The sequence below is a fragment of the Anabrus simplex genome, chromosome 1 (genome assembly GCF_040414725.1).
Source record: "Anabrus simplex isolate iqAnaSimp1 chromosome 1, ASM4041472v1, whole genome shotgun sequence".
NCBI lineage: Eukaryota > Metazoa > Arthropoda > Insecta > Orthoptera > Tettigoniidae > Anabrus > Anabrus simplex.
In genome coordinates, this window is record NC_090265.1 from 1,532,387,358 (window position 1) to 1,532,400,314 (window position 12,957).

The following is a 12,957-nucleotide window of genomic DNA, read 5'->3' on the forward strand; positions in this document are numbered from 1 at the left end:
CCGTGCCGTCTCTGTCTTTTCCCCAACTTTCATCCCTTTCGAACCACTCCTCCTTGGTGTTGCATTTGCTCTGTCAGTCAGTGTATTTCTCTTTCGTTTAGTGCAACCGCCTTTCGCCCCCGTGTGGTAGTATACATTTTGTTCTATGCTTACTGTATTGCCGACTACTTCTGCGGAAAAATGGGTGAGAATGGCTACTTCTTTATACAATTGGCTCTACGTCACACTGACACAAGTGGATCTTATGACGACGACGGGATAAGAAACGGACAGGATTGGGAAGGAACCTGCCGTGTCTTTAATTAAGGTACAGCCTGGTGTAAAAATTGGGAACGTCGGAAAACCATCTTGAGGGTTGCCATCAGGTCTCACAGTTGCAAGCCTCTAAATTCACGGGCAATTCGTTCGTTGAAGGGGCGAGAAGCCGCACTGATTTGTGGTGTCCGGCACGCTAATCGTCCCTAACCTCATCATTCAAACTTCGTATCCATAGGCAGGCGACTGCGTGAAGAATAGCGAAGAAATTCCTCATGTGACAGAAGTGCGCACGGTTTAGTGCCAATATTTGGTTCGGCATTGTAGGTGACTATTTACTCAGGCAGTATGTCCTTCCTTCTCGCCAGAACGGTGAGGAATGCCACAGTTTCTCGGTAGAACCACAGCCTGTATTAGTCGAAGATGTTCCTCCGGGTATTCGGCAGGGTATATGGCTTTGTCAAAGTGGCGCTCCACCGCATCTTACTCAAAGAGTCACGCAGCACTTAAATTAACATTATCCGTGGAAAATATATAGGTACCGAGCGAGTGCGTCGTGCGGTTAGGGTGGCATAGGTGTGAACTTGCATTCAGGAGGCGGTGGGTTCGAAACCGCTCTGTTAGCAGCCCTGAAGATCGTTTTACGTGGTTTCCCATTTTCACACTAGGCAAATGCTGGGGCTGTACCTTAATTAAGGCCACGGTCGCTTACTTCCCACTCCTAGTCCTTCTCTATCCTTTCGTTGTCGTATCTGTTTGGGTGTGACGTAAAGCGAATTGTAAAAAAAAAAAAAAAAAAAAAATGGATAGGCCGTGGTGGGCCAGTTAAAGAGCCTCCACGCTCGGCTGATTTAACTCCCATGGACTTTGCCTGTTAAGTGAAGATTGAAGTAGAAGGGCGGTGTACTGAAGATTTACTATAATCAAACCACTGTGCGTACTGTTTCTTTCGTTCAGTATTCCATTCCTTTTACAGTGTTGTGAGTAGAGGCGGCAAACTATCTATAGTAATCGCCATCGATATTTTCCGATATTATGAGCTCTACTATCGATAGTAATCGATAGTTTTCAAAATGTGGAATGAAATATCATTATGCCCGAAAATATAATATTTATTGAACACTATCCACAAAAAATCAGTAGAAAGCACAACTATTTCATGCTATGTAATTTCTGAGATTCAAATCGGAATCACTCATAAATCTCTTTAGTGGCACGTCCGAGACATTCTCGTTCAGCTGCAGTGTTCATTTTGCGATCGCCCGACATTTTCCCGGGTATTGGAATATCTTTGGAAAAATGTTTTACAGCTTTCTCAACAGATGGCAGGAGAGTTTTCAGTTGCTTTCATGAAGTCTTTGACCTAAGATGTCGTTGTTTGTCCCGTATTGGCATCAACTCAACTAAGGTAAGGTTAAATGCTAAATAGTCTTTCTGCCGGCACTGAAGTCGCAGGTATGCAGAGATACTTAAATGCACATCTATGAACTGGAACAAACTCTTCACCAGTTAACTCCAAACAGCTGTACAATATCTGTTAGCGCGAAAAATAAGCCAATGAGAAAAAAAAAAACTACCCTTGACTATCCATAATAGGCAGCTGAATATCGATGTATGACGATAGCGGTCGCTATCGATAGTTTTCCACCTCTAGTTGTGAGTAAAGGTATGCACGATCGTGTGGCGGGACCGATGCATCTTAGCGCATGCTTAATTTTAACAGAGAACTCTACTGAGAAGACAGACTAGAGGAGCAATGTGAGGGTGCATTCGGTGACTGGCGAGTGTGTCTTAATTACTGTGTGTTATTGTATTGTGTGCGTAATTACCACTGCTTAATAAACAAACTTTGGATATTGCTTGCGCGAGTCGGAGGGAGAAACTTGCGCGTTCGCACGGAGTATTATCTCTCTATGAGTCTGTCATAAACCCCACTTCCTCTCCATTCCTGAAGCACAGTAGCGGGCAGCGCTTTGCGCTCCGGCGCAGCAAATACGGCTAATTCGTCTATTGAATCGCTCGCCCGGTTGTAACAATGTAATATCATTTTCTGGAAAAGAATAATATTCGCCGCCAATCTGACTGCGCCAACGTACTTTATATAACACGAAGAGCAACCCTGATATTTCTGCCGGTATAATTTAGATCCACTCTGTACGTATGTAGATTTTCTTGTTTGAAATTTACGAACCATATGACAACGTTTTCTTTTAAACAGTTTCACACACTTTTCCTTTCCTTTCCAGCACTAAAGTTTACAGTCGGCATACATTTTTTTTGGTAGCACATTTGTATGTGTTTCCAGGGTATAATAATAATTTCGTATGGCTATTTCTAGCCGAGTGCAGCCCTTGTAAGGCAGACCCTCCGATGTGGGTGGGCGGCATCTGCCATGTTTAGGTAACTGCGTGTTATTGTGGTGGAGGATAGTGTTATGTGTGGTGTGTGAGTTGCAGGGATGTTGGGGACAGCACAAACACCCAGCCCCCGGGCCATTGGAATTAACAAATGACGGTTAAAATCCCCGACCCGGCCGGGAATCGAACCCGGGACCCTCTGAACCGAAGGCCAGTACGCTGACCATTCAGTCAACGAGTCGAACGTTTCCAGGGTGATTTTATATTATTGATGTGATTTGAATTAAGTCATTGGACGATGGAAATCATTCTGTGTTTAATATTATTTTTGTTTCAACTTTTTCCAATGACGTAAACGTTGCTGGAATTGCAATAGCAGATGTTTCATTAAGCCCACAACTTAACCAGAATCATTAGTATCTCTCCCTAAGTAAGATTAAATTGTGGCAATATTAGGTTATATATATATTCGTTTCTCATTTAGTATTATTAGTTCTTATGTCTATCTCCACGGCTAAATGGCTAGTGTGCTGGTCTTTGTTCCAATGTGTCACGGGTTCTATTCCTGGCTAGATCGTGGACATCAACCTTCATTAGCGAATTCCCATGGCTCGCTGGCTGGATGTGTGTGCCGTCTTAAAAAGCAGAAATCATCGGAAGAGTCCCAGACGGACATGTCGCCTTTAGACGTCAACTCAAAGGACCTACACGAGGCTTCACTGGAGGATATACGCACGTATTATAATTAGTTTTTATTGACATTTATTCTTTCTAGAAGAAGGAATTGAGTTAACACGTTGGAAGTCATACGTGTGAACTTATTATTATTACTACTGGTAAACACGGGCAGGAGCAATGGAAATTATGACTGCGGAATGAATTAAAGCCAGAGTCAGAAATTACATCGTCGGATGAATCAGTGCGTATGATCTGGCTTTGGTGGTGAGGTCATAGGAAGTGGAAGAACGGGAAAAGAATAATAGGCCTACACTCAGTCATGGAGTTCAAGAAAAGTAGAGGAAGAGGTGTATTTAGGTCTAGACAGGCAGGCTAGGCAGCTGTCTAGGCCAGCGAATTTTAAGGGGCCGTTTTTAAATTGTTACTGTTTATGTCATATTTTAATTTTTTAAAGTTTTATTCGCAGCTTTAAGAAGAGTACGCGAAATTAGCTCATAATGAAGTGGATATGATTGCCATTTGGAAGAATTTAGAAGTGATGAGTTTGGTTATTTTAAGCATATATTAAGACTACGAAATAAAAAACATCCTTAAATGCATTGTATAGAGCAGGGCCTCTCAGGGTGCATGCGCCTGGTGCATGCACTGTGCACGGTGCAAAAGGCGACTTCGCTTGGTTGACCAGAGTGCAGACCCCTACTCCTCGATTTGGAGCGATAGCGCTGTCTCTCTCTTTCCCCACGCCTGTCTTGCTCTCTCTCCCTATCTTCCTCATCCTCACTTGCTCCGTAGCGCTCCAAATCCGAGCTGAGTTGAGCCGAGTTGAGCCGAGCTTAGCCGAGTAGCCCTGAGACGAAGCGTTGGTCCGAGCCGAGCCGTGCGGGACCGATGCACTGTGTACAGGAACTCTGCACCGCTGTTTGCACGCGTGAGATTTTGGGCGTTTGAGAGGCCCTGGTATAGAGTGTTGCTTAAAAATAACATTCATGAGCTGTTTCCTAATTTAGACATTGCATTACAAATATTTCTGTCAACCACCGCAAGCAATTGTTTGGCTGAGCAGTATTTTTCACTCCTTTAAAGACTCAAACATTATTTAGGATGATCCATGTCGCAAGATCGAGTCTGGCGGTGTTGTCACCCTCTCTAGGAATTCTGATATAACACAGCAACTATATAACAGTATGAATGTGTAGTCCACCAATCAGTAACGAAGAAAGCACGCTGTAGCTACTCCTTCCCCGACTTGAGTTTTGTAAGTTCAGTAATTCATGTGTATTTTATACTACTACTACTACATTATTATTATTATTATTATTATTATTATTATTATTATTATTATTATTATTATTATTATTATTATTATTATTATTATTATTATTATTATTCAGCTACTAACAGCTCTAAGCTACTTAGTGGTATATTAAAGTCGAAATAAAGGCGGAAATATTTTCCTCTGTCTGAGGGCGCCAGGTAGTTAAATTCACTCCTGAATAGAGGAAGACCTGGGAGGCTATAGATAAGACTCAGTTTTAAAGGTAAGAGGGGTAGCAGCAGAAATTGCAAATGATAAATACAAATCGAAGGTTGTGAAGTTTCATTCACTGAGAGTTCACGACTAAACTCTGGATATAGAGTTCTTATTTCAAAATGTCTCGGCTTCTTGATGGGGATTCAAATCCACGTGCCTTCCTTCCATTACCTGCCTCGGCTAATGAATCTCCCAAGAACATCATGATCTTTTTAAAATTATTGTGATGGGAAACTCTCAGTGCCTGATGCATGGAAGTGATCTGATCTCATGCTGTCATAGAATCATACATGACTACTGTATGGATAGAAGAATTCAAAAGGCGGCCGTAGGTTGTGTTCTGGGTGAAATACCTCTATGCTCCAATTTCTCATCGTTAACTAATTCAGTTTGTCGATTATTTCTTCCTTTTATACTTCTGCATGAATGAGTACTTTGCGCTGCCATATGTTTGCATATGAAGTTAATATGATCCTGCTTAAACGCAACATAGTAATAAGCGAGTTTATGAATTAAGTTATATTTCATCTCTTAATATCAAAGTAAAAATACAATTAGTTATTTCCCATAAAATTTACTTTGCTTTTATCCCCATCTTTCAAAGCCAACCCAGTAAGACCTTTACACACAATGTATTCACCTTCATACTCACGATTAAATCTCATTTCAATAGCATGCGAATATAGCGTGACCACCTAGAGCTTGTTTGTACGTTGCGTGTTATGGTGAATATTTTAACTAGAACCAAACAGTGCTGTTTTTATTTTCCTTTAATCTACGAAAAATATTTAAGTTAGAAAGGGAATAAAAAAAACATAGTCTTCCTTCATTCATAATATACCACTTTAGTGATAAATTAGATAGGAACAGGGTGAAGTTTATAGCAACAGCCAGTTTGCCATAACAACAAAACACTCCTCAAAGCTGAGAGTGCGCACTATGCTTTCAAAGTATTCTCTAAATTAAATTGCTTTTCTCTGTCCCTTTCAGCCACTCCATTCCCCACAGACATGTTGATCCAGCATCCTCCACTCCCTTTCACCACCGACTTTTATATCACCTCATAAATTTATTTATGCCACAAAACGTAACGAGAAGGACGAGAGAGGTAAAATATGGGATAATTCGTCTAGTACCACTGCAAAAAGGAAAACGTACCAATGGTGTTGAGGTCGTCTATTCTAACGCAAGAGCCATGGATATTAATGTGGTGCAGTATCATCCTCTCTTCTAGGTATTTAAATAATCATATGGAAATGCTACTTATAGTAGAAGAATTTGCAACTATCCGACAGAGGACCGCGGTAGTCAACCTGAGAATTTTAGACATAGAATTAGTGTACACAAAGGAATCAGTAAAACACAGGAATGCAACAATCAAACAGAAATCTCAGCAGCATCAACATTTTTTATTTTTGTTTTCCTTGAACTTTCTTTCTTCTTTCTTAATATGTTTAACCTCCAGGGTTGGTTTTCCTCTCAGACTCAGCGAGGCATTTCACCTCTCCCGCCTCAAGGGCAGAGACTTAAGGTCGCGCGTTACAACGGGGGAGGAGGACCAGTACCTCGCCAGCAATGCTGAACAGCGGCCTTGTAGGCGGAATGGGAAGATTGGAAGAGATAGACAAAGAAGAGGGAAGGAAGTGGCCGTAGCCTTAGTTAGGTATCATCCTGACATTTGCCTGAAGGAGAAGTGGGAAACCACTGAAAACCACTTCGAGAATGGCCGATGTGGGGATCGAACCCATTTCTACTCAGTTGATCTCCCGAGGCTGAGTGGACCCCGTTCCAGCCCTCGTACCACTTTTCCAAACTTCGTGGCAGAGCCGGTAATCGAACCCGGGCCTCCGGGGGTGGCAGCTAATCACGCTAACCACTACACCACACAGGCGGACATCAACAATTTTCTAAACTTGAAAACTCACGCAAGTTTCTGAGGACTGTTCTTTAAAACACTCCTGAAAAGCACTCCCGAGGTAGTGCAGCTGTTTCCAGCCACACCCCGAATGGAGGTGAGATGCATGCACCACTTTAACCACATACCAGCACTTCTGTCATTTTTAAATTTCTGGTTGTACCGGTAATCGAACCCGGAGCACCGAGGACGGCAGTTAATAGTGTTAACTTTTACGCTACGGAAGCGGGCAGGCAAAGGTGCTGGCAGTTCATTGTCCTGATGAATGCTGGTTAATGCAGTCATGAAAACCATTCCGACGAATTCATGTGAAATCTCAAACGATTGGCTTCAATTCACTATAGCACAAGAGGTTATACTTTACCTAGGTGTCTGTCTTTTATTTCCACACGTACTTCTCTTTTAAGGACATCTTCGGATTCATTGTCATAGTAGCTATTTTATTATTAACTTTACTAGAACCATACATCTTAAGTGCGGCCAGTATCCAGTATTCGGGAGATAGTGGGTTCGAACCCCACTGTCGGCAGCCCTGAAGATGGTTTTCCGTGGTTTCCCATTTTCACACTAGGCAAATGCTGGGGCTGTACCTTAATTAAGGCCACGGCCGCTTCCTTCCTATTCCTAGGCCTTTCCCATTCCATCGTCGCCATAAGACCTATCTGTGTCGGTGCGACGTAAAACAAATAGAAAAAAAAAAAGAACCATACATACTAGGAGACCCAGACAATTTCTCCCTACCAACCTCCTAGTTACATGTTTACACATTCATCCAGTACGATATGTTCTTTTCGCTTACGCCATTCTGCCATCAATCCCTAATACACTAGCGAGTATTATCGCCCTGGTCATATCAATTGACATGCTTCTCATCCCCAACTTAATACACACCTCTTCAACGTAACACAACACACCACACTAAAAACTACAACTGAAACACGCACTTATTTCCGCGTGGACTTACGTTTTAGCAGACAACATTCTTAGTTCAAAGATATTTTAAAGGCGATAAAACCGTAACATGGGGGAGGAATATTATCAAGGGCTGCTGGGGTCCTTAGAACTAAAACTTTGTTCATTTGTTCACCTCTCCCACCATCCCACAACCTTCCACACTTCACAAACTAACTGGGTCACATAAATAAGATATGGAAACATGTAAAGATTTAGTTTGCCCATGAGCAAGGGCATCCGACCGCAATACGGGAAAACCAGTGGAAGAATAAAATTATTATTATTATTATTATTATTATTATTATTATTATTATTATTATTATTATTATTATTATTAGCGAATTTTCCCAATATTGGAAAACGTTAAGCAAATAACTCAATCAATTCTTCTCTGGGTTCTGCTTGTTGTTCCAATAGGCTTTCATTCTTTGTGAGAAGGCTTGTTTACGTTCTGCCGACTACTTTGATCTGTACTGTTTTTGTTGTAGTTACTCTATTGTAGCTTCCCAATTGTTTTTTTTTTTTTTTTTTTTTTTTTGGCCTAAAGATGTCTCTTTCTAGAATGTCTGTTGAACTTATGTTTGCGTTTTGAGTTCCTTTCGAAGTTCGTTAATGCAGGGTGTGGAGTTCTAAAGCGAGGTTACATACTCTATTATCCTTTTTGTCAATCGATTTTCTAGTGAGATGACCAAAGAATAACATTCGCCTTTTCCTAATGTCAATTTCGATGTTTGAGAAATTATTACCCCCATGGCGCAACAGCCCTGAAGGGCCATGACCTACCAAGCGACCACTGCTCAGCCCGAAGGCCTGCAGATTACGAGGTGTCGTGTGGTTAGTACGACGAATCCTCTCGGCCGTTGTTCTTGGCTCTCTAGACCGGGGCCGCTATCTCACGGTCAGATAGTTCCTCATTTGTAAGCACGTAGGCTGAGTGGACCTCGAACCAGCCCTCAGATGAGGTAAAAATCGCTGACCTGGTCGGAAATCGAACCCGGGGCCTCCGGGTAAGATGCAGGCACGCTACCCCTAAACCGCGGGGCCGGCATTATTGTTATTATTATTATTATTATTATTATTATTATTATTATTATTATTATTATTATTATTATTATTATTATTATTATTATTATTATTATTATAGCTAAAAATGGGATTACAAATTTCATTTGAAAAAACAGAAATGATGCCAACTTTTAAAGTTGATTTACCAGTTATTCAACTGAACAGTAATAACGAGATTAAAATTGTTCAGAAATTCAAATATCTTGGGGAAATAATAACATGGGACACAAATGAAAAAGAAGCAATAGAACACAGAACAACTAAATTTTAACAAGCACAAAGACTTACCTGGCCAACCTATAAAAAAAATCTCTTTCGATAAACGCTAAGCTGAAACACTATAATTCCATAGAGGCAACGTATGCTAGTGAAACTTTATTCAAATTAAATGTAAAATCTACAACAGACAAATTACAGAAAACTGAGAGAAGAATTCTTAGAACAACTATTAATAAAAAAACACCAAGTTGATGGACAGTGGAGATTGTTGCCTAACAACATTGTCTATAGTGAATGTGAATCAATAATATCTACAATGTGTAAAAGAAGAATTTCCTTTTTCTGTCACATATCAAGATTACCAAGATATTGAAACAACTTTTTTTTTTTTTTTTTTTTGCTATTTTGCTTTACGTCGCACCGACACAGATATGTCTTATGGCGACGATGGGATAGGAATGGCCTAGGAATTGGAAGGAGGCGGCCGTAGCCTTAATTAAGGTACAGCCCCGGCATTTGCCTGGTGCGAAAATGGGAAACCACGGAAATCCATCTTCAGGGCTGCCGACAGTTGGGCTCGAACGCACTATCTCCCGATTACTGGATACTGGCCGCACTTAAGCGACTGTAGCTATCGAGTTCGGTTTGAAACAACTATTCGATTACTTTTTGAAGAATAAAATCAATAACAATTGGTTCAAAGTAGTTCAGGATGATTTGGAAGAATTGGGTATAACTCGGCAACAAATCAAAGACAGAAAAGAGAAGAGGATTTTGAAGAACAAAAGCACAAGTCTCAAACTAAGAACAGTTGAACGGAAACAATATACTATATCGGACACACAAAGGACTTTCAGGTCGGAGAGAATGAGAAAGTTCTGGGAGAAGAAATTAACTGAAATGTATTGATTTCAGTGCTCCAATGTGGGCGTAAAATATGTAAATAAATAAATTATTTAAGTGGATCTTCCATCCATGGCGTTCAGAAGTTTGGTGATAAATATCAAATGAGACAACCGGGCTGAGTGGTTCAGACGGTAAGTCGCAGGATTCTGAGCCCAAGTTAGCAGGTTCGATTTCCTGGCTCAGTCCGTTGGTATTTAAAGCTAGTCAAATACGTCAGGCCCATGTCAGTTGATTTACTGGCACGTAAGGAACTCATGCGGGAACTCTTCGGCGTCTCCTAAAACCGCAGAAAAAAAGTAATGGGACTTAAAACCCATAATATTCTTACTCTCAAATGAGCCAAATTTATGTATCTCCGTTCACATGTCACATGTCGATGTGTGAAGAGTGTTAAGTGATGGTGTTCCAAGATCTTCTTTGTTATATTCCTACGATATTTTACTAAAATCTGAAAAGTGAATACTGACCAAATGTTGTTCATTTGTAGTGGTTTATGGTCGCACTAACACATGGAAAGTTTTCGGAGACACAACAGAGGGAATGGGCTTAAATATGATGCAGCTCCAGCATTGGTCTGGTGTGAAAATGGGAAGTCACAGAAAGAACAGCTGCTCTAATACGTGATAGGTTTCGAGCTGTCAGTGGAGAGTTGGTGTGTAATTACTGAAACACACGAATAAGCTTGAGTGGAGCTTTTAAAGCAGGGAAGATAAAGTTGAAAGTCAAGAGAGCGAATTGTAGCTAATGTTAATGTATAGGACGAAGAGCTAGGAATTGGAATAAAAAGTAAGTGGAGCGAAGTTTATTTTAATTCATGTAGATACACTACGTTTTCTTTTAATTTTCATTGTAGGTTATGAGGCTGCAGTCTTCCACACTGATTACTATTATACTTGTTGAGTATAGTTGGTGGCCATTGACAATTATATCGTGAAACACTACACCCACATATCTCTCATAATTTTCAATAATATGTGGCATTCAGCAAAAGCACTTATCAAGGTTCTCTGAGAAGGCCGGCCATTTTGCACTTTCAGGGTTTCATCGTGATCGTGGAGTAGAAGTGATGATGGACACTTTAACACCAGTTTCGGTGATAACTGGGTGATGTTGGCTGTCAGGCAAGGCATACATAACTTCTTAAGTCAAACTGTGACTTTTGGGTTTTCCACATCACTTTTTCAGAATACCAATATAAATGTCCTGGTTACCAGCGTTCGCCCCCGTGTGCTAGGCTGGGCTCATGAGTCGGTACCTAGCACACCTACCAAGACGCTGGCTAGTGCACACCGTGGAGGCCACTGCGCAGGCTAATTGTAACTACCAGCAGTGCCAATGCACTATGAGAGACTTTGTCTCACTACCAAAAATTGATGCTTGCTTGGCGAGGAATGAGTTACCTGGAAAATTTATAATGTCCAATAACGGACCATTTATATTGGTATTATAAATTTACTCATTCGGAACAAATATTTCGGAGTCCCTATGAGAATCAACATGTAAATCATCGGATGGCCAAGCAGGCATCAATTTTTGGTAGTGAGACAAAGTCTCCCATAGTGCATTGGCACTGCTGGTGGTTACAATTAGCCTGCGCAGTGGCCTCCACGGTGTGCACTAGCCAGCGTCTTGGTATGTGTGCTAGGTACCAAACTGATGAGCCCAGCCTAGCACACGGGGGCGAACGCTGGCAACCAGGAATGAGTTAGCTAGAAAATTTATAATGTCCAATAACGGACCATTTATATTGGTATTATAAATGTACTCATTCGGAACAAATATTTCGGAGTCCCTATGGGAATCAACATGTAAATCAACTTTTTCAGAAAATAATTATTTCAGGTCATTATGTACAATATTACGAGAACAAAACTCCATTGAAATATATTTTGTACAGCATACTGAAATTCGGGTCTGATGAGGTTGAAGTAAAATCTATTTACTTACATTTTCCTTTATTTAAGTATTTATTTTTCGTTGCTTGTGAAATAATTTCACTTCCTAGTAAATACTAATCGCATTGACTATTACATTAAGATAGTTTTAGAATAAATATTCAAAACCTCATGTATTTGATCAAGGCTAATGGTATCGAGCGTGTTGAGGAGAACATTAACTCTACTTACAAAGGTTCTCTCGAGAGTAATTAGCAACTTTACCAGAGAATATATATCAGTGACCCCTTGAGAGGGTGTCACCATCTCTTTGTCCGGCTACGCAAGGTAGGAAGTGAAGAGATTTATCTAAAAGCTGTCAAGCTAGGTGCGTAAGTAAAGTACACGAAGATCCACTCCACAAGATTAATCCTATCTCACGCATGTACTTGAGCTCTATGTCCATTGTGCCTAAGAGTTACGGCTATAAGCTGCTTTTACTCAGCTACGAGACATTATTCGTGATTTGAGGATCTTGCGATATCAGTATCCAATACATCTATTAATTTATCTTATGACTAATTTCGCATTACTACAAAACGCATCATTTATCATCTAATATACCATGCACCCAAAAAATGAATCCCATTCGGGAGATAGTGGGTTCAAACCCCAGCCCAGTAGGTGGTCTTCCGTGATTTCCCGTTTTCACACCAGTTAAAGGTTGGCGTTGTACATTAACTGCGGTCATGGTCACTTTCTCTCATCCCCTTTCATACGCCATAAGACCCCTGTCTCCGTCGGTGCAACGCAAAACGAACAGGTAAAAAAGATTAAATTAATACCTCGATATGTTTAACATTATTAATTGAACTGCTTGAAATAATAGGTAACAACAAGGATTAATCATTAATATAATAATAATAATAATAATAATAATAATAATAATATTAATAATAATAATAATAAATATACATTAACAGCCTACAGGAGTCATGATTAAAGACAGTGAAACATAAATACCAATAACGAAATTTGTGGTTTGTAGCGCATTGATTGCGTTAATATGGGAATAAGTATAAATTTTGTGTCATCGGGCGAGTTGGTCGTGCGGTTAGAGTCGCGCAGCTGTGAGCTTGCATCCGGAAGATAGTGGGTTCGAATCCCGCTGTCGGCAGCCCTGAAGATGATTTTCCGTGGTTT